Source organism: Phyllobates terribilis, unplaced genomic scaffold, assembly GCF_046119375.1.
Source record: "Phyllobates terribilis strain yellow unplaced genomic scaffold, ASM4611937v1 Scaffold_3__8_contigs__length_932513732, whole genome shotgun sequence".
Taxonomy (NCBI): domain Eukaryota; kingdom Metazoa; phylum Chordata; class Amphibia; order Anura; family Dendrobatidae; genus Phyllobates; species Phyllobates terribilis.
The window spans coordinates 516,636,088-516,659,603 of NW_027362763.1; the positions used below are offsets into that span (position 1 = coordinate 516,636,088).

The window sequence follows — 23,516 nt, forward strand, 5'->3', positions numbered from 1 at the left end:
GCACACTGTTGTGTCATGTCATCAGTAACTTTTTCCTATAACGCAGATGAAGCGTCAAGCATTATTGCCCAAACCAACCTTTCCAGCGAGTTCCTTAGGGTACCACCCAGTGAAACACGTGGGCGGGACTTAGAAAAAGAACGCAGACATCTCACCAACATCGAGTTACACTGCGCAACCCTCAGAGTATTTAAGAGTCCAGAGGATCCCTAGGGGATTGAGGGTACCCATCCTTCCTACTCTTTTCACTGACATCCCCGATTATCGTAGTAAATTTGAACTCATCCTCAATAAATGTTCTTTTGATTTGATGCTACTAACAGTGGACTTTTTACATAAGGCAATCACCACGACGAAGGAACAGATCAAGAATATCGAATCCCAATTGACCACATCGATTAGCCCTGAGGACTTCCAGGCACTTCAAAGCAAAATCCAGACCAACATCGATCTACACAAGCGTGATACCGAAACCAGAAAGAGGAATAAATTTGCAAGAGATCTTGAGGACTACGAACAGAACCGGGTATACAGATGGCGGGACAATCCCTCTACAAACAGATATACCCACCACACAGCCAAGTCATCAACCGACTATTCATCCTCCGGGTCCGACATGGACCAAAGACAACCTATTATCCAGTCTGCTCCTTTTTTAGGTCAAACACGAAGACGACCAAACAGAAGAAGACGAGGCGAGGCAACAGGAACAAGAGGAAATCTGGACTTCACACGAATCACCCGATCACAGACCCACAACTGGTGGTAAATATCTCTTCCAAAACTCTCAGCGTTGCACAAACATCAGTTTTACAAAAGGGACTCTCTTTCTGCCCCACATACAAATATAACACCTTTAAACTAGATATGGAACTACAACGTTTTTACCGTACCCTACGCTTGAAAACCCATTTTGCTAATAATCTTTTCAGCGTCACCCCTCCAGAATCCATGGCCGACATCACAGCCCAAGACTTAGGTCTCCGCTCTAAGAGCAAATATAGGCCTCCTCGAGGCACACATCCACTGGAAACCTTCATAGGATTCGTGGATGGGGCATTTCAACAACTACGCTCCAACATCGACAAGGGCAGGGCACATTATCAGACCAATCTCTCTCCCCTTGATCGACAGGCCCTACGGAGCCTACAAGAGGACAAAGATTTGATTATAAAGCCAGCTGACAAAGGCGGAGCGATAGTAGTCATGAACAAGTGCGATTACATCACGGAAATTTCGAGACAACTTAGTGATGAGTCCACATACCGCAGACTATCTACGGATCCGACTACAAAAACACAGACACTCATTATTTCGACACTACAACGGTTTTTAACAGCCAATGTGATTGACTTGAAAACGTACGAGTATTTAATTAATCCACATCCAATCATACCGGTATTTTATGTCCTACCCAAAATCCACAAAAGTCTTACCCAACCCCCTGGGCGCCCCATAGTGGCCTCCACGGATTCTATTTTATCACCCCTGGCAATTTTCTTAGAAAAGATTCTTACACCACTTACCCAAAAAAGTCCATCTTATCTATTAGACACAGGGGCCTTTTTAGAGACTATGAAAGCACTCAAACAAGTTCCTCCAGAAGCCATCTTAGTGTCCCTAGATGTCACAAGTCTCTATACATCGATTCCCCATGACCGGGGTATCCAAGCGGTTGAACAAATGCTGAAGGACTCAAACACCAAACCATCGATAATTGATCTAGCCGTAGAACTACTAACAATAGTTCTTACACACAATTACTTCCTCTTTCAGGATACATTCTACGTACAGACCAAGGGGACCGCGATGGGCTCAAATGTAGCCCCCCCTTACGCAAACTGTTACATGTCTACTTTTGAGACACAGTTTGTATATAAGAATCAACTGTTCCAAGAACATTCCATTTTATGGAAGCGTTACATAGACGACATCTTTTGCATCTGGACAGGCTCCCAGGACACCTTAGATGAATTCTGCAGGTCCCTCAACACCACCTTCCCTGGTCTACATTTCACTCTGAACTATCACCCACATCAGATCAACTTCCTAGATACTTTAGTCATCAAAGATGGCTCAGGACTATTAACCACTGACATCTACAGGAAACCCACAGATCGCAACACATTACTACATTTTTCAAGCAACCACCCAGCCCCTATGAAACATGCTATCCCCAAATCACAATTCCAGAGGGTTGAACGCATTGTGTCAGATACAACATTACGCAAAGTCAGATTACAAGAAATGACACGGAAATTTGAAGAAAGAGGATACCCTCAGTATCTTCTACGTGAGTCACAGGACAGCCGCACACAACCACGACCAGACACATCTGATCGCATTCCATTCGTCCACACTTATCACCCCCTAGCTTACACTATACACCGTACGATACGTAAACATTGGAATATTCTCCAAACAGGTTACCCTACCATCAAATCCTTTCATCAACCCTTCCTACCGTGCTTCAAAAGAGCACCAAACATCAGAGACTCATTAGTCCGAGCTGACATAGGGACAACGTCCCTGGGTCCCCGCCAAAGATTTCTACAAACTCCTAAGAGAGGAACCTTCCCATGTCTCCATTGCCATCAGTGCCATAACATCCTCAGAGGCGATACTATTCATCATCCACAAACAGGCAGGAAATATACAATTAAGGATTACTACACCTGTGATACAAATTTTGTCGTATACCTAGTCAAGTGCCCTTGCGGCCTTGTCTACGTGGGGGAAACGACCCAACCCATTAAAGATAGAATCTCCAAACACAAATTTACCATCAGATGCAAAAAATTTACTTCTACCTCTCCCTCAACACTTCACAGCAGCAGGACACAATGTGTCCCAATTGCGGTTTCAAGTTATAGAGCAAATTAAACCGCCCCGTCGTGGGGGTAATCGAATCCAGACCCTCAAGCAGAGAGAGGCATTCTGGATTCATGAACTGCAGTCCCTTCATCCCAAAGGACTTCACAAGGACTATGATCTGCACTCATTCATCTAAACCTACCTGGTCCCAATCCGTCTCAATAGGGACCTAGGTTTATTTATCTGTTTATCCTTTTTACTCTACAAGGAGTTAACACCCGCAATCTGATATTCATTTGCCATTCATTAATAAGGACCAAGATTCATGTATGCTTATCTATAATGTGGCGATTGGCTGTATAAGGATATCATAGCAGTATTCCTGTGTGTTTTACTGTACTGTGACATATAACTTGATTTGACATTATATTTCATATTTCAGATGAAGGATCCATACCCATCCTCATTCTCCTATATCCCTCCTGCACTCTGCAACCCCTTCTCTCGATGGTGGAACGCTCCTTGCCATTCTTTTTCGGCAGTGGAACACATCACTTCGATACAGAAACCACTTCCTGGTCCCTGGAACGCACCTACACGTCGGCTGACACGCACGCACGTGCGCATGCGCGGCGCCGGACCAATCATATGCCGGCACTTCCCTTTTTCGCGTCACTTCCTGTGACGTCACCGGATCGAGCGCTAATCACCAGCACATTCAAACTTCCTCATTGGCTGGCAGCCAAACCCTCCTCTCCTCTACTTATATTTATAGCCAGTCTCCCAGTCATGCACTCTGCTCACATCCAGCGGTGGATACCGCGATCGAGGCAGCACCTCTCCTATACTATATGGCACAAACGGTATGTCTACCTCCCCTAGAGTCCTTACCCCATTATAGCCCCATATATTCTTCCATTACTTCATAGTATGCACTTTCTCCATAGGAATCCCTGTATTGGGTCCCATCTCCTTCCCTTCTCCTGCTCCCATCCCAGTAACTTGGTAGGTTGCCCCCTTTTTTTGCTTCATTGCTGGACAAAAGGTTACATAGACACATAGACCTTTATTTATATGTTATGTATACATAATTTGTGACTTTATAATCACTATTATGTTTGTATTCTATATCTGTTCATTTTTGTTTACATGCAGTACACTGATGAAGGTCTTGTTGACCGAAACGTCTTTACTGTGGACTGCAAATAAAAGTATCTTTTTATACCATTTGGTGTGCTGAGGTTATCGCGACATTTCAAGGCTTTGGACCCAACTCATGCACCCAGGTCCAGTAGTGCTGCGTTCTTTTCTAAATATTTTATGTGACTGCAGACTTGTGAATCCTCACATGGCACGCACCACACTGTGAGGAGTCTCCCTTGTCGGCGGCGGGAGTGGGCAGTCATGTGATCGCAAGTATGTGATTTGCATACTCCCAACCACATTCCCATTAAACTGTTTCCATCCTTACTCAATACAGGTGTATTGAGCAAGGTCATGCCAATCAAGTTGAATGTGGCTGGCAGTATGCATATTGCATGCTTGTGGTCACATGACCGCCCTCTCCTGGCATCATCACCGGGGAATCCTCACGGCACCCAGTGCACGTGATGTGAGGATTCACAAGTCTGCAGTTACACAGGGTGACTGCAGACTTGTAGCTTAAGATCGGACAACCTGCTCAAACAAAAACTTGTGTAATGGGAACCTAACAAATAAGTCACACATTTCAGATCTTGGAAGCTGCAGTGTCCCTGTGACTTTGCTCACATAATACAGTTTCTGCATTTTTAGAATTTTTTCAGCCATTATGGCATCCAAAATGTGAGAATTATGAGTATTTTACTGTTCTGTGAAGATTCTTCATTAGGTTCCCATAATCTACAACAGGCTGATCTTGTACCTCTCTTTGCCTTAAGTTTTATACAGAGGTACACAGAGATAGAATTGTTACAGATTCAGTGAAAGTAGAAAAATCATGGTGTGCATTATTTTATGCTCTGTCTTGGGGATATTGTTCTTAAGCCTTCATACAGTGATTTTTTTTGACCAATTTTGTGTTTTTTCATCGCATCAGTTTTTCTCATCTGCAAAAAAAATTGGAAGTTTTTCCTAGCTAACAGTCAGAAAAAATGATAGCACACAGATGGCATCCGAGTGCGGTCCGATTTTTTTCAATAACCCATACACCTGCAACATTGGTGAGTTTGATCTGTGACCCAGACCAAAAATCAGAAATGTAAGTCCAAGAAAATCAACCAGCAGAAGGGCTTGCAATAAAATCCATAGATTTATTGTTGAATTTTTTGTACAAGAGTAAAAAACACCAAGCAGTGTGCACATAAAAGCACATAGGAAAGAAACACAGGTTACGCGTTTCTGGCCCTTAGGCCCTTAGTCTCTACCTAAGGGCCAGAAACGCGTAACCTGTGTTTCTTTCCTATGTGCTTTTATGTGCACACTGCTTGGTGTTTTTTACTCTTGTACGAAAAATTCAACAATAAATCTATGGATTTTATTGCAAGCCCTTCTGCTGGTCGATTTTTTTGGACTTACTAATGTTGGCTTATGGACCGTGCTGTAAAACAGATGAGCTGAAATATTAACTCTTTCTGCAAAATCAGAAATGTGTCCGAGTTTTGATGTGGACTACTTATTATTTATTATAGCGCCATTTATTCCATGGCGCTTTACATGTGAAAAAGGTGGTATGCATAGCAAAAACTCAATAATCTTAACAAAATGAGTCAGTGACTGGTACTGGAGGAGCGAGGACCCTGCCCACGAGGGCTCACAATCTACAAGGGATGGATGAGGATACAGTAGGTGAGGGTAGAGCTGGTTGTGCAGCGATATGGTAGTGGGGTGGTTACTGCAAGTTGTAGGCTTGTCGGAAGAGGTAGGTCTTCAGGTTTCTTTTGAAGGTTTCCAAGGAGGGCGAGAGTCTGATATGTTGGGGTAGAGAGTTCCAGAGTAGGGGGGATGCATGGGAGAAATCTTTTTTGCGATTGTGGGAAGAGGAGATGAGAGGAGTAGAGACGGAGACCTTGTGAGGATCGGAGATTGCGTGCATGTATGTACCGCGAGACTAGGTCACAGATGTATAGGGGAGACAGGTTGTGGATGGCTTTGTATGCCAGGGTTAGGGTTTTGAACTTGAGTCTCTGGCCAATGGGGAGCCAGTGAAGGGATTGACAGAGGGGAGAGGCTGGGGAATAGCGGGGGACAGGTGGATTAGTCGGGCAGCAGAGTTTAGGATAGATTGGGGGGTGAAAGAGTATTAGAAGGAAGGCCATAGAGCAGGAGGTTGCAGTAGTCAAGGCAGGAGATGATGAGGGCATGCAGTAGTGTTTTTGCAGAGTCTTTGCTGAGGAATGTGCGGATGTGGGAGATATTTTTGAGTTGAGTTGGAGTCGGCAGGAAGTGGAAAGGGTTTGAATATGTGGTTTTAAGGAGAGATCAGAGTCCAGGGTTACCCCGAGGCAGCGAGCTTGTGGTACTGGGGAGAGCAGGCAGCCATTAACTTTGATGGATAGGTCAGATGAGGGGGGTTGAGTGAAGTGGGGGAAAGATGATGAATTCAGTTTTTTCCATGTTAAGTTTTAGAAATCTGGCAGAGAAGAATGATTAAATAGCGGACAGACATTATGGGATTCTGGTTACTAAGGAGGTGATATCGGGTCCAGAGAGTTAGATCTGTGTGTCATCAGTATAGAGGTGGTACTGAAAGCCGTGAGACTATGAGCTGTCCCAGGCCAAAGGTGTAGATGGAGAAGAGCAGGGGCCCTAGAACTGAACCTTGGGGGACACCGACAGATATGGGGCGAGATGAGGAGGTGGTGTGTTAGTGGGAGATGCTGAATGTCTGGTCTGTTAGGTATGAAGAGATCCAAAATAGGGCCAAGTCCGTGATGTCAAGAGATGAGAGAGTCTGTAGTAAGAGGGAATGGTCGACTGTGTCGAAGGCAGATGACAGGTCCAGGAGGAGGATGGAGTAGTGTCGCTTGGATTTGGCGGTTAGTAGGTCGTTGGTGACTTTAGTCTGGGCAGTTTCAGTGGAGTGATGTGGTCGTAAGCCAGATTTTAATAGGACAAAGATGGAACATGAGGAGAGGTGGGAGGACAATTCAAGGTGAACGTGTTGTTCCAGTAGTTTTGAGGCATAGGGGAGAAGTGATATGGGGCGATAGCTAGCCAGAGAGGATGGGTCAAGGGATGGCTTTTTGAGGATGGGTGTGATTGAGGCGTGTTTGAAACATGAAGTGAAGACACCGGTTGTTAGTGACAGGTTGAAGAGGTGGGTTAGGGTTGTGATGAAGACTGTAGTAAGGTTAGGGATGAGGTGGGACGGAATTGGGTCAAGTTTGCAGGTGGTGAGGTCTGATTTGGAGAGTAAAGAGGAGACTTGATCTTCTGTAATGGCCGAGAAGTTGGGTTTGGAGGAGGAAGGTTGAGTAGATATGAGGAGGGGCTGTGGGGAATTTAGGCAAGAGCTTTGTCTGATGTTGTCAATCTTCTGCTTGAAGAATGAGGCAAACTCTTCAGATGAGATGAGAGGACAGGGAAGAGGCGCTGGGGGACGGAGGAGAGAATTGAAAGTGTTGAATAGCTGTTTAGGGTTGTGAGACAGGGAGGATAAGAGATGAGAAGTACACGTGCATCTCACTAAATTAGAATATCATCAAAAAGTTAATTTATTTCAGTTCTTCAATGCAAAAAGTGAAAGTCATATATTATATAGAGTCATTTAAGTGTTTATTTCTGTTAATGTTGATGATTATGGCTTACAGCCAATGAAACATAAAAGTCATTATCTCAGTAAATTAGAATACTTTATAACAGCTTGAAAAATGTTTTTAAAATCCGAAATGTTATCCTACTGAAATGTATATTCAGTAAATGCACTCAATACGTAGTCGGGGCTCCTTTTGCATCAATTACTGGATCAATGCAGCATGGCATGGAGGCGATCAGCCTGTGGCACTGCTGAGGTGTTATGGAAGCCCAGGTTACTTTCATAGCAGCCTTCAGCTCGTCTGCATTGTTGGGTCTGATGTCTCATCTCCCTCTTGACAATGCCCGTAGATTCTCTATGGGGTTAAGGTCAGGCGAGTTTGCTGGCCAATCAAGCTCAGTGAATCTGTTGTTTTTAAACCAAGTATTGGTACTTTTGGCAGTGTGGACAGGTGCAAGTCCTGCTGGAGAATGAAATTTCAATATCCAAAAAGCTTGTAAGAGAGGGAAGCATGAAGTGCTCTAAAATTTCCTGGTAGACGGCTGCGCTGACTTTGGTCTTGATAAAACACAGTGGACCTACACCAGCAGATGACATGACTCCCCAAACCATCACTCATTGTGGAAACTTCACACTAGACCTCAAGCAGCTTGGATTGTGGCCTCTCCACTCTTCCTCCAGACTCTGGGACCTTGATTTCCAAATGAAATGCAAAGCTTACTTTGCATTTACAAAGTGTCAATGACTCCCTTCTGGACATCGGTCAAGTCAGCAGTCTTCCTCATGATTGTGGAGCCTACTGAAACAGAATAAGGGACCTTTTTAAACACTTAGGAAACCTTTGGAGGTGTTTTTTGTTAATTATTCTAATTTACTGAGTTAATGAGTTTTGTGTTTTCATTGGCTGTAAGCCATAATCATCAACATTAACAGAAATAAACACTTGGAATAGATCACTCTGTTTGTAATGACTATATATAATTTTTGAGTTTCACTTTTTGTATTGAAGAACTGAAATAAATTAACTTTACAGACATTTTCCCCATTGGGATTCACAATCTAAATTTCCCGATCATAATGTGTTTGGAAACACGGGGAGAACATACAATCTCCTTTCAGATGTTGTCCTTGGGATTTGAACCCAGGACCCCAGCGCTGCAGGGCTGTAGTGTTAACCACTGAGCCACCATGCTGCCCAATACAGTTATTGTATAAGTTTAGAGGAGAGGAAATCTGCTGTATAACTATCCTTACATTTATATTCACTCTTAGCTTTAACTAAAAATTAATTATCAAAAGCTGCATATAAGTACAGCAGTAGCTGGTAAAACGCAAATCTCTTACAGAAGTGAATCATAGCAGTACAAACTCTTTAATTCTACTATTTGTATTGGGATTTCTACTTAGCAGTGCTAGTACAACTCGGTATAGTGTTTACTTTGTAATTACATATTGTGCAGCTGGGAAACCTAGGTAAATGGAATATTTCAGAAATGGATCAAACCAACCTTCACAAACAAGCTTAAATAACATATTTTCCTTAGTGGAAAAGTATCTTTTCCCTCATACTGTAAGATATCCCTTGTAATAAACCCCTAATAAAAGCCAGATTACATTTAAACATATGTTTTATTGCTATTTATACAATATATTTGCATACTAATATCATGTTATTCATATTTTGGCACCACACTGCTTATATACACAAGTATATTTATCCTGGGATTATTGTATTGACCGATTCTAAAGCTGATCCTGAATGGAGGATTTGATAATCTGGTAAAGTGACGCATAACAACATAGCTGGTAAGCAAAGGGAATACACAGGGTAAATTCACATGACAGTCCCTTTCATCTGAATGAGGTTTGCAGTAATTGACGTCGATGCCGCAGAAACTTAATATATGTAAAAAAAATTCAGTCACAGAAACATCTGCCGCAAGTTTCGAAAGTGTAAGTTAATCATGAAATTTTAGTAAACTTGACACTTTAGATGCCATATGGCCATATTGCTACAGTAAGCTTGAGCATTCCCACCTAGGTCATATTTATCCATGGTTGCAAACTGCATTAATGTGTATACATACAGTGGGTAAAATACAGTAATTATTTGATACTCTGCCGATTTTGCAAGTTTTCCCATCCTACAAAGAATGGAGAGGTCTGTAATTTTTATTGTAGGTACACTTCAACTGTGAGAGACAGAATCTAAAAATGAAAACATAAAAATCACATTGTATGATTTTTAAATAATTAATTAGCATTTTATTGCATGAAATAAGTATTTGATCACCCACCAACCAGTAAGAATTCTGGCTCTCACAGACCTGTTAGTTTTTCTTTAAGAAGCCCTCCTACTCTGCACTCATTACCTGTATTAATTGCACCTGTTTGAACTCATTACCTGTGTAAAGATGTGCGGTTGTGGATTTTAATAATCACCTAGGCAGATTATCGATGCAATTAGTTTTATCCCTTCCGACCACGGTGAACAGCAATTCCAGGTAAATGTCCAACAGGCAATTCTCTTAGTCCTAGAGTTTCCAACCTGGGATCAGTAGTTCCACTGCCCCGTACCAGGTGATACCCACTGTCCCTATTGGTTGGCCCACAGCTTTTTGTATCTCCCGCCGGTATATTGGCAGTCACAGCATATGATCCTTCGGATGATGGACAGCACGACCGCAGCCCGTGATACCACCTAGCTCTCAGTCCAACTAGCAATGAATCTTCCCTTTCTCCTGCACAGGGTTCAGCCCCCTGAATCGGCAGAAGAGCTCACCCCTCCCACCCCCAGCTAATTGTGTCTTGGCTTCTATCTGTATATATATGCTTTTGCATGGGCAGATATTTTAGGGGTCTCGTGCACACACACCCACACAGCACGTTTTCTGACACGCTGTCGTGGCCAACCGCTTCAGAGTTTTTCATACGCCAATTAACATGAAGCTTAAATCAATAGACTCTGTTCTTTTGGCCTGTTGCACGCTTCAAAATTTTCTTCGTCGACATGATGCAATTACGTACTGTCCGCCTGGCTTTGTGGACTCTGTGGACCGAGCCAATGGGGAAGTGGAGCTCGGTGAATAGCGTGCAAACGATCCTGCAATTGCAGGCCTTCAACCAGTGGGACATGGCAGAAACACCCATGATGCGAAGACCTGCCGCGACAACTGCTGCCAGTATTTTAACGGTCCTGGGGCCCCGTCACACATAACGAGATCGCTAACGAGATCGCTATTGAAGCCAAGCCCTCCCTCCCTGAAGAGCAATGATAGCAGATAATTGGTAGATGTCCTATAAATGAATTAAAAATGGAAACTCATTTGAGACCTCAAACAATACCTACTTCACTAAAGATGTCTGATTTGTTCAAAGTGGAGTCACAGCCGGAGAACGCTGGTGGGATCTGAAAAAACAAGGACGCAGTAGCGACCACCAATCGGGGACGATGAACGCAGAAAAGTCCAATTTATGCACCTCTACGTGTCTCAGTTCTGAATCGCTAGCGAGGTCGTTGACAAGGTGTCAAATACAGCGATGCACACTGCCCAGCGGGAGCGCAACGACCCAGGAATGGTCCAGGAAGCTTTGTAACGATCAGCGATCTCACAGCAGGGGCCTGATCGTTGCTACCTGTTAGACATAACGAGATCGCTAACGAGATCGCTATTGCGTCACCAAACCGTGACTCATCAGCGATCTCGCTAGCGATCTCGTTATGTGTGACGGGGCCTTTAGTGGAGATATTTTCTCAGGTGGAACCCATCCCCTGGGTTTGCATGTCAGACTACCTGTGTTGACGGAGAGAACAATGGCCCAATGTCTCGGAGATATGGTCACTGAATGGAATAGATACCTGAGGTTGAACTGATGAGCAAACAAATCACTAACAAAACACAGCAAGCAAATTTCTAACAAAACACAAAATTAAGATTGACGAAAAGGGGTGCTCAGTGCTGGAAAAGTATTTAGAAAGTGGCCAGGTCCTCACAACCTGTATAAAAGACACCTGTCTACACACTCATTCACTCACACTCCAACCTCTCCACCATGGCCGAGGCCAAAGAGCTGTTTAAGGACACCAGGGACAAAATTGTAGACTTGCACGAGGCTGGGATGGGCTACAGGACAATAGGCAAGCAACTTGGTGAGAAGGCAACAATTGTTAGCACAATTATTTGAAAATGGAAGAAACACAAGATGACTGTCAATCTTCTTTGGTCTGTGGCTCTATGTAAGATATTGCTTCATCAGATAAGGATGTTTCTGAGAAAGGTCAGGAATCTGTCATGCTAGGTATAGGAAGGATCCAGCATTCAACGAGGCCAAAAGAAGCGGAGAGTGGAGACCCCTAGGTAGATCTTACAACACCCTGGCTCCCCTATCATCCCTAAATAGGTTCCTCACCTATCGCTGAGCAGGATACCTTAGCCCTGGCTGACCTTAGAGCTAGGTCATAGGTAATGAGAGGGAGGGGTGAGCACTAGTCAGCCCCACTGCAACTAAAGACAAACAAGGTAAACAGACAAGGGGATACAGAGCGATCATAACAATGGTCACAAAGAAACTCCAAGAAGAAACTAGCTGACTGCTAGAACTCCAGGCCTGAACAGAGGAATATACTTCTATTACCAGCGATTCTCTTTTAGAGACTTGGTGTTATTTAAAGGTCCAGCAAGGGTGTGTTAATTAGTAGCAGAAAGTAGAGCTCACCACTGGGTCCTAGAGAGGGAAGGATGATGAAAAGATCAAGAAGGTGTCTGCAAGGCCAAGCACAGCAACCTTCTACAGCCAGATCCATAATGACTGTCTGTCACACGCGACACACCCGTGACAGTACACCCCCTTCTACGAGTGGCCTCCGGACATTCATGACCAGGTTTATCTGGCATGGAAAGAACGAACCAACCTGGGGGAATTTACCTCTGATGCTGAAACCCACATCCTTTCCTCTGGACCATAACCCTCCAGTGCACCAAGTACTGAAGGGAACGACGTTGAAGACGAGAATCTACAATCTTCGAAATTTGGAACTCCAAATTGCCATCAATCATGATTGGGGGCGGTGGTAGGGGGAAGGACTCAAGAGGTACCATATACTTCTTGAGCAGAGTGTAATGCACACGCCCGGGCTGAGCGGCGTGTGCGCGTGATTCCACTGGACCGTGCTGGAGAGTGAATGCCTGGAGGGGCGTAACTAGGTATTCACCCGATCCGACCAGGGTCGCACGACGGCATATGACGCCAGTGCACCAAGGAGGAACCGAGCAGAGGGACCAGGTGCTACTCCAGGACAGACCCCGGACACGGCTGTTGACCCACACAGGGGAATACAGGAACAGACTGGTTAGGCTGGCACACAGACTGGTGGGAATAGGCAGGCACGACTGGTACGCAGGCAGGCGGGTATGCAGGCAGGGGGGTACAGGCAAGCACGGCTAGAGTGCAGACAGGAAGGCACTAGCAGGTAGGAACACAGGCGGGATAGGACCCAGTACACACTGGGACTCTGGAACAGAACCACAGATGTGGTGGACAAACACAGCAGAGTGAGGCCGCCCAGAGAGGTGAGCGAGAGCAGGGCAGGACGAGACCGCCCGGAGCGGTGAGCGAGAGCAGAGCAGGATGAGACCGCCCGGAGCGGTGAGCGAGAGCAGAGCAGGACGAGACCGCCCAGAGCGGTGAGCGAGAGCAGAGCAGGACGAGACCGCCCGGAGCGGTGAGCGAGAGCAGAGCAGGACGAGACCGCCCGGAGCGGTGAGTGAGAGCAGAGCAGGACGAGGCCGCCCGGAGCGGTGAGCAAGAGCAGAGCAGGACGAGGCCGCCCGGAGCGGTGAGCAAGAGCAGAGCAGGACGAGGCCGCCCGGAGCGGTGAGCAAGAGCAGAGCAGGACGAGGCCGCCCGGAGCGGTGAGCAAGAGCAGAGCAGGACGAGGCCGCCTGGAGCGGTGAGCAAGAGCAGAGCAGGACGAGGCCGCCTGGAGCTGTGAGCAAGAGCAGAGCAGGACGAGACCGCCTGGAGCGGTGAGCAAGAGCAGAGCAGGACGAGACCGCCAGGAGCGGTAAGCAAGAGCAGAGCAGGACGAGACCGCCAGAAGCGGTGAGCAAGAGCAGAGCAGGACGAGGCCGCCTGGAGCGGTGAGCAAGAGCAGAGCAGGACGAGACCGCCTGGAGCGGTGAGCAAGAGCAGAGCAGGACGAGACCGCCTGGAGCGGTGAGCAAGAGCAGAGCAGGACGAGACCGCCAGAAGCGGTGAGCAAGAGCAGAGCAGGACGAGGCCGCCTGGAGCGGTGAGCAAGAGCAGAGCAGGACGAGACCGCCTGGAGCGGTGAGCAAGAGCAGAGCAGGACGAGACCGCCAGAAGCGGTGAGCAAGAGCAGAGCAGGACGAGGCCGCCTGGAGCGGTGAGCAAGAGCAGAGCAGGACGAGGCCGCCTGGAGCGGTGAGCAAAGGGTCAGAGCTGAGCGAGACTGCCGGAGCAGTGAGCAAGGAGTCAGAGCGGAGCAAGGCTGCCGGAGCAGCGAGCAAAAGGGTCAGAGCGGAGCAAGGCTGCCGGAGCAGTGAGCAAGGCAGAGCAGGCTAGAACCGCCAGAGCGGTGAGCAAGGCAGAGCAGGGGGGACAGGGCTCAGTTCACACGGAACAGACAGGAAGGGAAAGGCAGAGCCAGATACCCACAGGGTACTTGCAGTGAAGTAGCGAGTGGACCACAAACTCACAAACGGGAGTACAGAGACAACAAGCAGGAGTTAGGTACGAGTTCAGACTCTGCAGAAAAAGGAAAGGAATGGACAGAGAAAAAACAGGTAAAAGATAGGAGAGAGTTCAGACTGGAACTGAGTGTACGGAGGAGACCGACACTGCAGCGGGATACAGGAGCGGGTCTGGGAATACGGCCCCCAGAGAGGCGGAACGAACAGGCAAGGAGCGTGTTCAGACAGGACAGACAAGATACAGGAGCGGGTCTAGGTAATCGGCCCCTAGAAGGCGGGAGGAACAGGCTAGGAGCGTGTTCAGACAGGACAGACAATATACAGGAGCGGGTCTAGGTAATCGGCCCCTAGAAGGCGGGAGGAACAGGCTAGGAGCGTGTTCAGACAGGCCTGGAAATACAGCCTCCAGGATAGGCAGACAAGAGAACACAGAACGGGACCTGGCACCTTCAGAGTGAAAGCACACACTGAATGAAACACAATGCTCAGGCATGGGTTAATTGGAGCAGCTGGTTTAAATACCAGGAGACAGACAGCAATAGGCTGAGGACGCACAAGGGGTGTGCCCACAGCAGGTACAAGAAACAGGAAGTGATCGGGCGCCGCCCTTAAGCAGCAGAAACAGACACAAACAGACAGCATGGAGGGAAGCCAGAGAGACATTCTGGACTGGAGATCAAGTGCGCGCTCTTGCACAGTGGGAGATGGACCACTATGCAAGGACGCCGCCAGGTATGTTACACACAGACCTGTGAAACACATTGTGGATTTTAAGAGCCTGAGGTAACTCAAGACGAAACGCTGCTGGATTAATTACGGTGGTTATTTTATAGGGACTAGTGATGAGCGAGCACTAAAATGCTTGGGTACTCGTTGTTCGAGTCAAGCAAATTGAAATGCACGAGTGCTTGGACCGAGTAACGAGCCGAATGTAAGTCTATGGGAAACTCGAGCATTTTTCCGGCGGCTCTCCCTGGCGGTCTGCAGAGGGCCTAAAAATTGCCCAAATTGATGGGAGCAGTGTTCAAATTACATGGGAACAGGATGGGGAAGACCCCTGGAAGCATTTCTGACTCCCAGGTCACTGCTTTCAACAACGTTGTCAAAGATATTGTAGCATCGGCGTCTTTGCCTCCTGCCGGGCAGAGACGCCGTTCCCCTCACCGCCGCGGTCCCAGTCCGGCGTCTTCCTGCTCCCCCTCTGTTGCTGTGGCACATACTGCACGCAGCTTCCCGGTCACTTTAGGGCGCGCGCTCCCTCCCTCTTAAAGTGGACGTACGTGCCGTCCTAAAGAGTCCCCGGCAAATGGCCGGAGGACTTCTCCTATATAAGGCATCTCCTTCAAAATGGAGGTGCCTGTGCAAGGTTGTTGTTTTGTGTGCTAACACTTTCCTCAGCCCTCAGGTCCCGCTGCCTGTCAGTCCTGCCCACCAGTCTGTCTAACAGTCCAGCCCGCCAGTCTGGCTAACAGTTGTGCCCGCCAACCTGCCTACCTGGAGCACCTGCCAGTAACCTGCCGTGCCCGCCAGCCGGTCAAACCGGAGCTCCTGTCTGGCTCTGCCGTACCTGTCTGTTTGTCTACTCGGACCACCCGTCAGCCTTCCTGTCATGCTCATCCGCTGTACCGGTCAGCTCTTGTCATCTGACCTGTGGGAGTCACCTGCTCTCACACAAAGTTGGTCCCAGAGTGGGACCTGGTTCACCTGCCGGTCCCTCCCTGGTTCACGGAGTCGACTAAGTCGCCGTGTGACCGACCTGGGTCGGTTCAAGAAGGCACTTAGTTACGCCCCTCTGGTCCCTCCTTGCACCGAAGCACAGAGGTTCCACCACCCGGACCTGTAACAAAAATGAAACCAAAATGGATTTTCCTGGGAAATATGTTAAGGAACATCCTTTCCAGGGTAATGACTTGTATATAAGGCAAAATAAATAACCAAAAACAAAAATGCTCCTCCACACCTTGGGCTATGTTCACACGTAGCGTTTTTGATGTGTTTTTGCACTTTTGCATTGCTTTCAACCAAGACAAATGCATTCAACGGGAAATGTCATTTTAACATTCTACAACCTTATCTGGCCTTGTGGTGTGTGACATGGGAACAGCATGGGGAAGACCCCTGGGGCTGGAGGCATCTGACTCCCGGGGCACTGCCTAAAACTGTGGTCATCTCATCAGACATGATCCTATATTACTGCGGTAATAATACAGACATTTTTGGCAACGTGACAAATCTTAAACTCCATTTAAAATGGGCAAGGTGTGTGTCAAGGGACAGGGAAGTGGACATTATGGTGATGGTGATAGTGCACGCAGAGGCTGTGGGCAAGATGAAACTGTGTCTGCTGAGGGAGCACAACAAACACCCACGTAATGTCGATCTACCTTCCTGTCCAAATTTCTAGGGGGCAGCGGAACACCACTACTGATGCCAGGGCAGTGTGTAAAGGTTGTTGGTTGGATAACAGATAAAGCTTCCAGTCAGTTTGCCACCACCACCACCCTGTGTTCCACATGGTCCAGTCTCAGTAGATGTGAGTCTGGATCACATTATTATTATTACTTTATCGTCATTTATTCCATGGCACTTTACATGTGAAAAAGACGTATACATCGCAAAAACAATTACAATAATCTTTAACAAAAAATGTGACAGCGACTGGTACAGGAGAGGAGAGGACCCTGCCCATGAGGGCTCAGTCTACAAGGCATGGATGAGGATACAGTAGGTGAGGATAGAGCAGGTCTAGCAGCGGTATAGTGGAGCGAGGGTTACTGCAGGTTGTACGCATGCCACAAGAGGTGGGTCTTCAGCTTACTTTTAAAGGTTTCAACAGTAGGCGAGAGTCAGAAATGGTGGCGTAGAGAGTTCCAGAGAAGGGGGGATGCACTGGAGAAATCTTGTATGCGATTGTGGGAAGAGGAGATAAGAGGGGAGTAGAGAAGGAAATCTTCTGAGGATCGTAGGTTGCGTGCAGGTAAGTACTGGGAGACTAGGTAACAGATGTATGGAGGAGACAGGTTGTGGATAGCTTTGCATTCCAAGGTTAGGGTTTTGAACTGGAGTCTGAGTAATGGGGAGCCAGTGAAGGGATTGACAGAGAGGAGAGGCCAGGGAATAGTGAAGTGACAGGTGGATTAGTAGGGCAACAGAGTTTAGGATAGATTGGAGGAATGCGAGCATGTTAGAAGGGAGGCCATAGAAAAGGAGGTTGCAGTCATCGAGAAGGGAGAGGATGAGCGCGTGCACTAGTGTTTTTGTAGATTTGTGGTTGAGGATTGTGTGGATCCAGGAGATTTTTTTTACTTTGAGTCGGCATCTTCCTCACCCTGATCCTCCTTCCTCCCATCATTCCGAGTATCCTGAGACAAATGATCCCACATTTGGACACTTTGAAGAGCTGTTTTGTTCATCTTTCTATTTATCTTGTGAATGGAAAGAGCTTGGATATGTGGTTTGAAGGAGAGATTTGAGTCCAGGGTTACCCCAAGATCTCTTCACTTTTCCATTGATAAATTTTTGCCTCTCGACCGGCCAGCTTCGAGCAGGGCAACAGAAAATCACATGTAGCGATTTGAGGAGCCATGCTCACCCGAAGGTGACGGTGGGAAAGTGCAAATACTGTTGCAAGAAGTGGATAATGATGAGACACAATGGACAGAAAGTCAGGAGGAGGACCAGGGTGCGGAAGTGGAAAATTAAGCGGTGGACGATGAAGTCACTAACCAACCTGGCAAGGGGACATGTAGAGCGAGGACAGCAGCACACAGGGGGAAAGAGGCGTAGCACCACAACAGGTAGGAACAAGCAGTGTGGTGGCCACAGACACAAGGCGGGCAACTGCTCCCTGGAACACCAACACGACGGAAGTTGCCAGTACAATTGTTAGGTCTTCCGGAGTGTGATTCTTTTTTAAAGACTATTTAGATAACCCCAAAAAGGCCATTTGCAACATCTGCCAGGCCAGTATCAGCAAGAGCACCAAAACTACCAGCCTGACCACCACCAGCATACTCAGGCACATGACAGCAAAGCATCTGTCAAGCTGGGCCAAACACAAGGGTCCAGAAACAGTCTGTGGGTGACACCACTGCCTCTTCCACTGTTGTGCATGCACGCCAATCCCCTGTCCATGGCGCATGCGTAGATGCCTCCCCCCCTGCACCTGTCATTGCAGACTTGCAACCATCACCATCCACGTCCGTGTCCCTTTGCAGCATTCAGTTGTCCCTACCACAGTTCTTCAAATGCAAGCACAAGTATGCAGCTAGACACCCACCCACAGTCTGCAATACTAAACTGCCACATTTCTAGACAGCTGCTTGCACTTGAAATATTGCCGTTTAGGCTCGTGGAGGTGGAAGCTTTCCACAACCTCATGGCGGCGGTGACCAGGTGCCCATACTCGGTCCCCAACCGCCACTATTTCTCCTGGTATCGTCTCCGCCTTCCACAAGCGCGGGTCCCAGAAAATTACCCATGCCCTTTCCAGTGCCCTTAAGTGGGAAGGACCGTCTAACCACAAACACGTGGACAGGTGAATGTGGCCAGGGACGATACATCTCACTGACGCATGTCACTGGGTTAATATTGTGCTCGGTCTCCTAGACGATGACCAAATTATTCATGATGGTTCATCATCTCCTTAGCTTTGTGTTACTTGGAAAGCAAGCGCAAGTATGCAGCCAACCACCAACCCACAGGCCACAATACTAATCTGCCACATTTCTGGACTGCTTGCTTGCTTGCACTTGAAATGTTGCCTTTTAGGTTCGTGGAGGCGGAAGCTTTTTACAGCCTCATACCGGCGGCGGCCGGGTGTCCATACTCCGTGCCCAGCCGCCACTATTTCTCCTGGTATCGTCTCCGCCTTCCACAAGCGCGGGTCCCAGAAAATTACCTGTGCCCTACCTAGTACACTTACTGGGAAGGACCGCCTAACCACAAACACGTGGACAGGTGAATGTGGCCAGGGACGGTACAGAGGCCTCCCCTGGCACTGCTGATCACCTGTTTACTTTCACTAAGTATGTCTTACTTATCCCTTTCCATGTGATGTTTGTACTTATGTGTTGCTGAAAAAAACCTCTGACGGTTGTTTATACTGTGACTTGTTATAGGCCACTTGATCTATGTTATTTAACTTTTTCTGTACACATTGTCTGTGACTAATGGATTGTATGAGTTGGACTATGTGACCTATTATAGGTCCAATGTGAATTTGATACCAGCTGTGTCTCCATCTACCCCCTGCTGCCTCACATGCCCATGTTATGTCTTTTCACACATGTTATTTATACCTATGTGTTATTTCTTAAAAAATACATAAAGCATTTATCTCTTTTAGTCAACATATGGTGTTTTAATTATGTTATTTTGGGGTTTTGAAAATACCTATGGTCTCTCTGGTTTATATCATCTCCTTAGCTTTGTGTTACTTGGAATGCAAGCGCAAGTATGCAGCCAACCACCCACCCACCCACTGCACTTCTCAGTGGCTGCCGCATGGCAAGCTGGATAGCAGCGTTCTGCTGCGGTCCAGCCTGTCATGTGAATGTAGCAGAGCTGAAGCTGTCGTGGGAACCATGGAAAGGTAAGGATGATGTTGCTTTATTATTTTACTTTTATTGCAGGAGATCGTTGGCTTCAGCTGGAATGGGCGTGACGGTAGGTATGGTTTAATTTAGAACAATAAAGAATTGTGTGTTTATTTCAATTAAAGGACTTTATTCTGGGTGTTTGTGTTTTTTTGTAACTTTGACTATGGGGTTAGTAATGGGGGTGTCTTATAGACGCCTCTCCATTACTAACCTGGGCTTGATGTCAGCTGGCATTATAAGCTGAACCAAACCCGAACACTACGGGGGTGGCTCAACACTACTGAACACTGCGCTGGGACAAGGATGTGGGCGTGCTTCCTGATGCTGCTGGTTGAGAGTGTGCAACGACAGGTGCAGGCCAGGAGGCATCTTTGCATGCACCATGGACAGGGGATTGAATTGCATGCACAACAGCAGAAGAAGCAATGGTGCCACCCGCAGACACTGTTCCTGGACCCTGGGGTTCGGCCCACAAAGTCGGGTGCTTTGCTGCCATGTGCCTGATCATGCTGGTGGTGGTCAGGCTGCTAGTTTTGGCAACCCCCGCTGATGCTGGCCTGGCAGGTGGTGCAAACCAGACTCGGGAATACCTAACAGTTGTACTGGCAACTTCCTTCGTGTTGGTGCTACGGGGAACGATTGCCTGCCTTCTGTTTGCGGCCACCACACTGCTTCTTCCTGCCTGTTAGGGTGCTCTGCCTCCATCCCCCTGTGTGCTGCTGTCATCACTCTGCATGTCCTCCTGCCAGGTTGGGTCAGTTACTATATCATCCACCACCTCGTCTTCCACTTCCGCACCCTGGTCCTCCTCCTGAATTTCTGGCAATTGTGTCTCATCATCATCCTCCTCTTGTGACACTTTCCCACCGTCGCCTTTGTGTGACCGTGGCTGCTCAAATATTTGGGCATCGCTACACGCGATCTCCTCTTGCCCCACTTCAAGTGGACCGGGCGAGAGGCCCGAATCTATAAATGGAAAAGTGAACAGCTCTTCAGAGTGTCCAAGTGTGGGATCAGTTGTCTCTGGGTACTCGGCATGGTGGGAGGAAGGAGGATCAGGGTGAGGAATATGTGGTCTAGACTCACGGCTACTGAGACTTGACCGTGTGGAAGACAGGGCGGTGGTGGTGGTGGCTAAGTGACTGGAAGCATTATCAGCTATCCAACCAACAACCTTTTGACACTGTTCTGGGTTCAATAGTGGTGTGCTGCGGTCCTCTAAGAATTGGGACAGGAAGGTCGGGCAAGAAGATGTGGGTGTTTGTTGTGGCACAGTTTCAGCTTGCTAACGGCCTTGGCCTCGGCATGCACCATCACCATCATGTCCAGTTCCCCGTCCCTTGCCACGTGCCTTGCCCATTTTAAATGGAGGACAATATCTTCCATGCTCACTACAAATGACTGAATTTGGAGCGAACTTATATGTGATCCGTGTGACGGACAAAACACAGATTTAAATACCTGGCCTGTAGGAAACTGTTTTGAACAGCAAACCAGAGTCAAAAACTTTGCTGACACCGTGAAAAAAATTTGAATGGAGGCCATAAATGGCCGTGTATGTGATCCGTGTGACAGAGAAAACAGTTTCAAATAGCTGGATTTTTAGCGCTGTAATATGGAAAGGACCTGGCTGTATTCTGCAGTGCCAACAAGCAAATGGCACATAACGGTATTCTCTGATTTGCTTTTTAAGCAAATAATGAGGATTAAGATAGAAAAAAAATTATTTCTGGCCCCTGAGACCTGGGCCATTGTCTAGAAATATCTAATAGCAGCAGAAGGCAGAACTGGAATGGAGCCTCTTGTGCTCTATGCACTGCAGTCTGCTATATACACTGCCTGACTGCCTATATACACTGCCTGCCTGATATCTCTGCAGATGGATTAGTCCTCAGGACTGCTTGTTGAGATGGACATGTGTCTCTAATATAGTTTGGTACACCTACACTAACTAGAAACAAGCGAATCTCTCCTTAGCTCAGCAGCAGCTCTCCCTACACTGTCTGATTCTGGAGTGACTGACGAGCATGGCTGCGCCAGGTCAGATATAGACCTGATGACGCTGTGCGGCCAGCCAATCACTGTAATGCCACAACCACCATGGCTGCGGCATTACATTGAGTGGCAGGCAATCCCTGCATGTTGATTGGCGCTCTAAACAGCGCCAAACATGCAGGGAGGGGACCCGATCATCCGCCCGAGCTTCTCGCAAGTACTCGGCAAGCTCCGAACATCTCGAGTACTGAGATACTCGGGCGAGTACCGAGTACTTGCGAGTATGCTCGCTCATCACTAGTGCCAAAGCCACACCTTCAAACGGGACCAAAAGCTGCCAAAACACATCAATTTAGGGGCAGTCACCAGGAAAGTGCCATCAATTGTCCCAGAGTACAAGTAGTATAATTATTATTATTCATTATTATAGCACCATTTATTCCATTGCGCTTTACATGCGAAAAGAAGTCACTGACTGGTACAAGAGCAGAGAGGACCCTGCCTGTGAGGGCAGCTTCCTTTTAAAGGTTTCAACAGTAGGCGAGAGTCTGATATGTTGGGGTACACAGTTCAAGAGTAGAAGGGATGCACAGGAAAAATATTGTATGCGATTGTGGAAAGAACAGAGAAGATGGGAGTAAAGAAGGAGATCTTGTGAGGATCGGAGGTTGCGTGCTGGTATGTACCGGGAGACTAGGTCACAGATATATTGAGCAGACAAGTTGTGGATGGTTTTGCATGTCATGGTACAGTTTTGAATTGAAGTCTCTGGCCAGTGGGGAGACAGTGAAGGGATCATAGATTACATTCTTATAGATTGCTGGAGCCAGTCCACAGTAAAAAAGCAGCCAGAGTTTCCATGAACCTTCCCACACACTTTTCTTAGCCAGGGCTACTTCTCGGCAGGGTTTTACGGGCCCACCAGAAAATCCTTGAGTCGTCCCTGGTTTCTCCATCAGGAGATTTCATAATATCGCAAACTTTGCAGATGCTATGGGGCTCTTGAGCGGGGGAGAAAGGTGGGCCCTCAAAATCAAATCCTCTGGTGGACCCAATGTTTTTCTCTGACACTGCTTCTCGGTGAGAGTTGTATTTCATCACAGCCATATTCTTTAGCTCAGTGAAAGGACTGGCATAGAGGGAAACCGTATGTACTCCAGCTGTCATTTCTCCGCCACCAGGTTCCACCCATTGTCACACATGACCATGCCTGGCTCTATGTTCAGCAGTGAGAGACACAGATCAGGCTTCTGTGTTACAACTTTCAACAACTCTGCAGTGGTGGGCGATTTGTCACCTAAGCATTAAGCATATTATCGTCAGCACAGCCTGTTGCCGCTTGGCCAAGGCAGTGCTGCAGTTCTTCCAGCTTGTGACTGATGTGGTCATTTTGGAGATGGAGGCCGAACTGGAGGAAGAGGTGCAGGAGCTGAACAATGTGATTACATGAAGGTTAGATTGGCGAGTCTTTTATGCTAAAGAAAGATCCTACCGTGTTTTTATTTTTTTTTTACGTCTCTTCAAATGTGTATTGGAGTGCGTCCTAATTTTTGGCAGCCCTTGAAATTGTTGCATAGGCAATAACTGTTAGAACCCTCCTGTTTATTTTTTCCATCTTGTGTTTTGCGGTCACGTGACCATCTGCATTTATATTCCAGC

The 23,516-nt window shown here is 47.3% G+C and overlaps 1 protein-coding gene and 1 long non-coding RNA gene across 3 annotated transcripts in view; one reads left to right on the forward strand and one right to left on the reverse strand.

Annotated features, from left to right (window-relative positions):
* Positions 1-3,804, forward strand: part of LOC141259685 (uncharacterized) — a 64,779-nt gene extending 60,975 nt beyond the window's left edge. For both annotated transcript variants that reach the window (XR_012318455.1, XR_012318454.1), the window contains exons 2-3: positions 341-765; positions 3,257-3,804. This is a non-coding gene — a long non-coding RNA (uncharacterized lncRNA). The remainder of the gene's footprint in view (positions 1-340; positions 766-3,256) is intronic.
* Positions 1-23,516, reverse strand: part of ARHGAP18 (Rho GTPase activating protein 18) — a 237,307-nt gene that overhangs the window by 118,218 nt on the left and 95,573 nt on the right. The window lies entirely within an intron of this gene.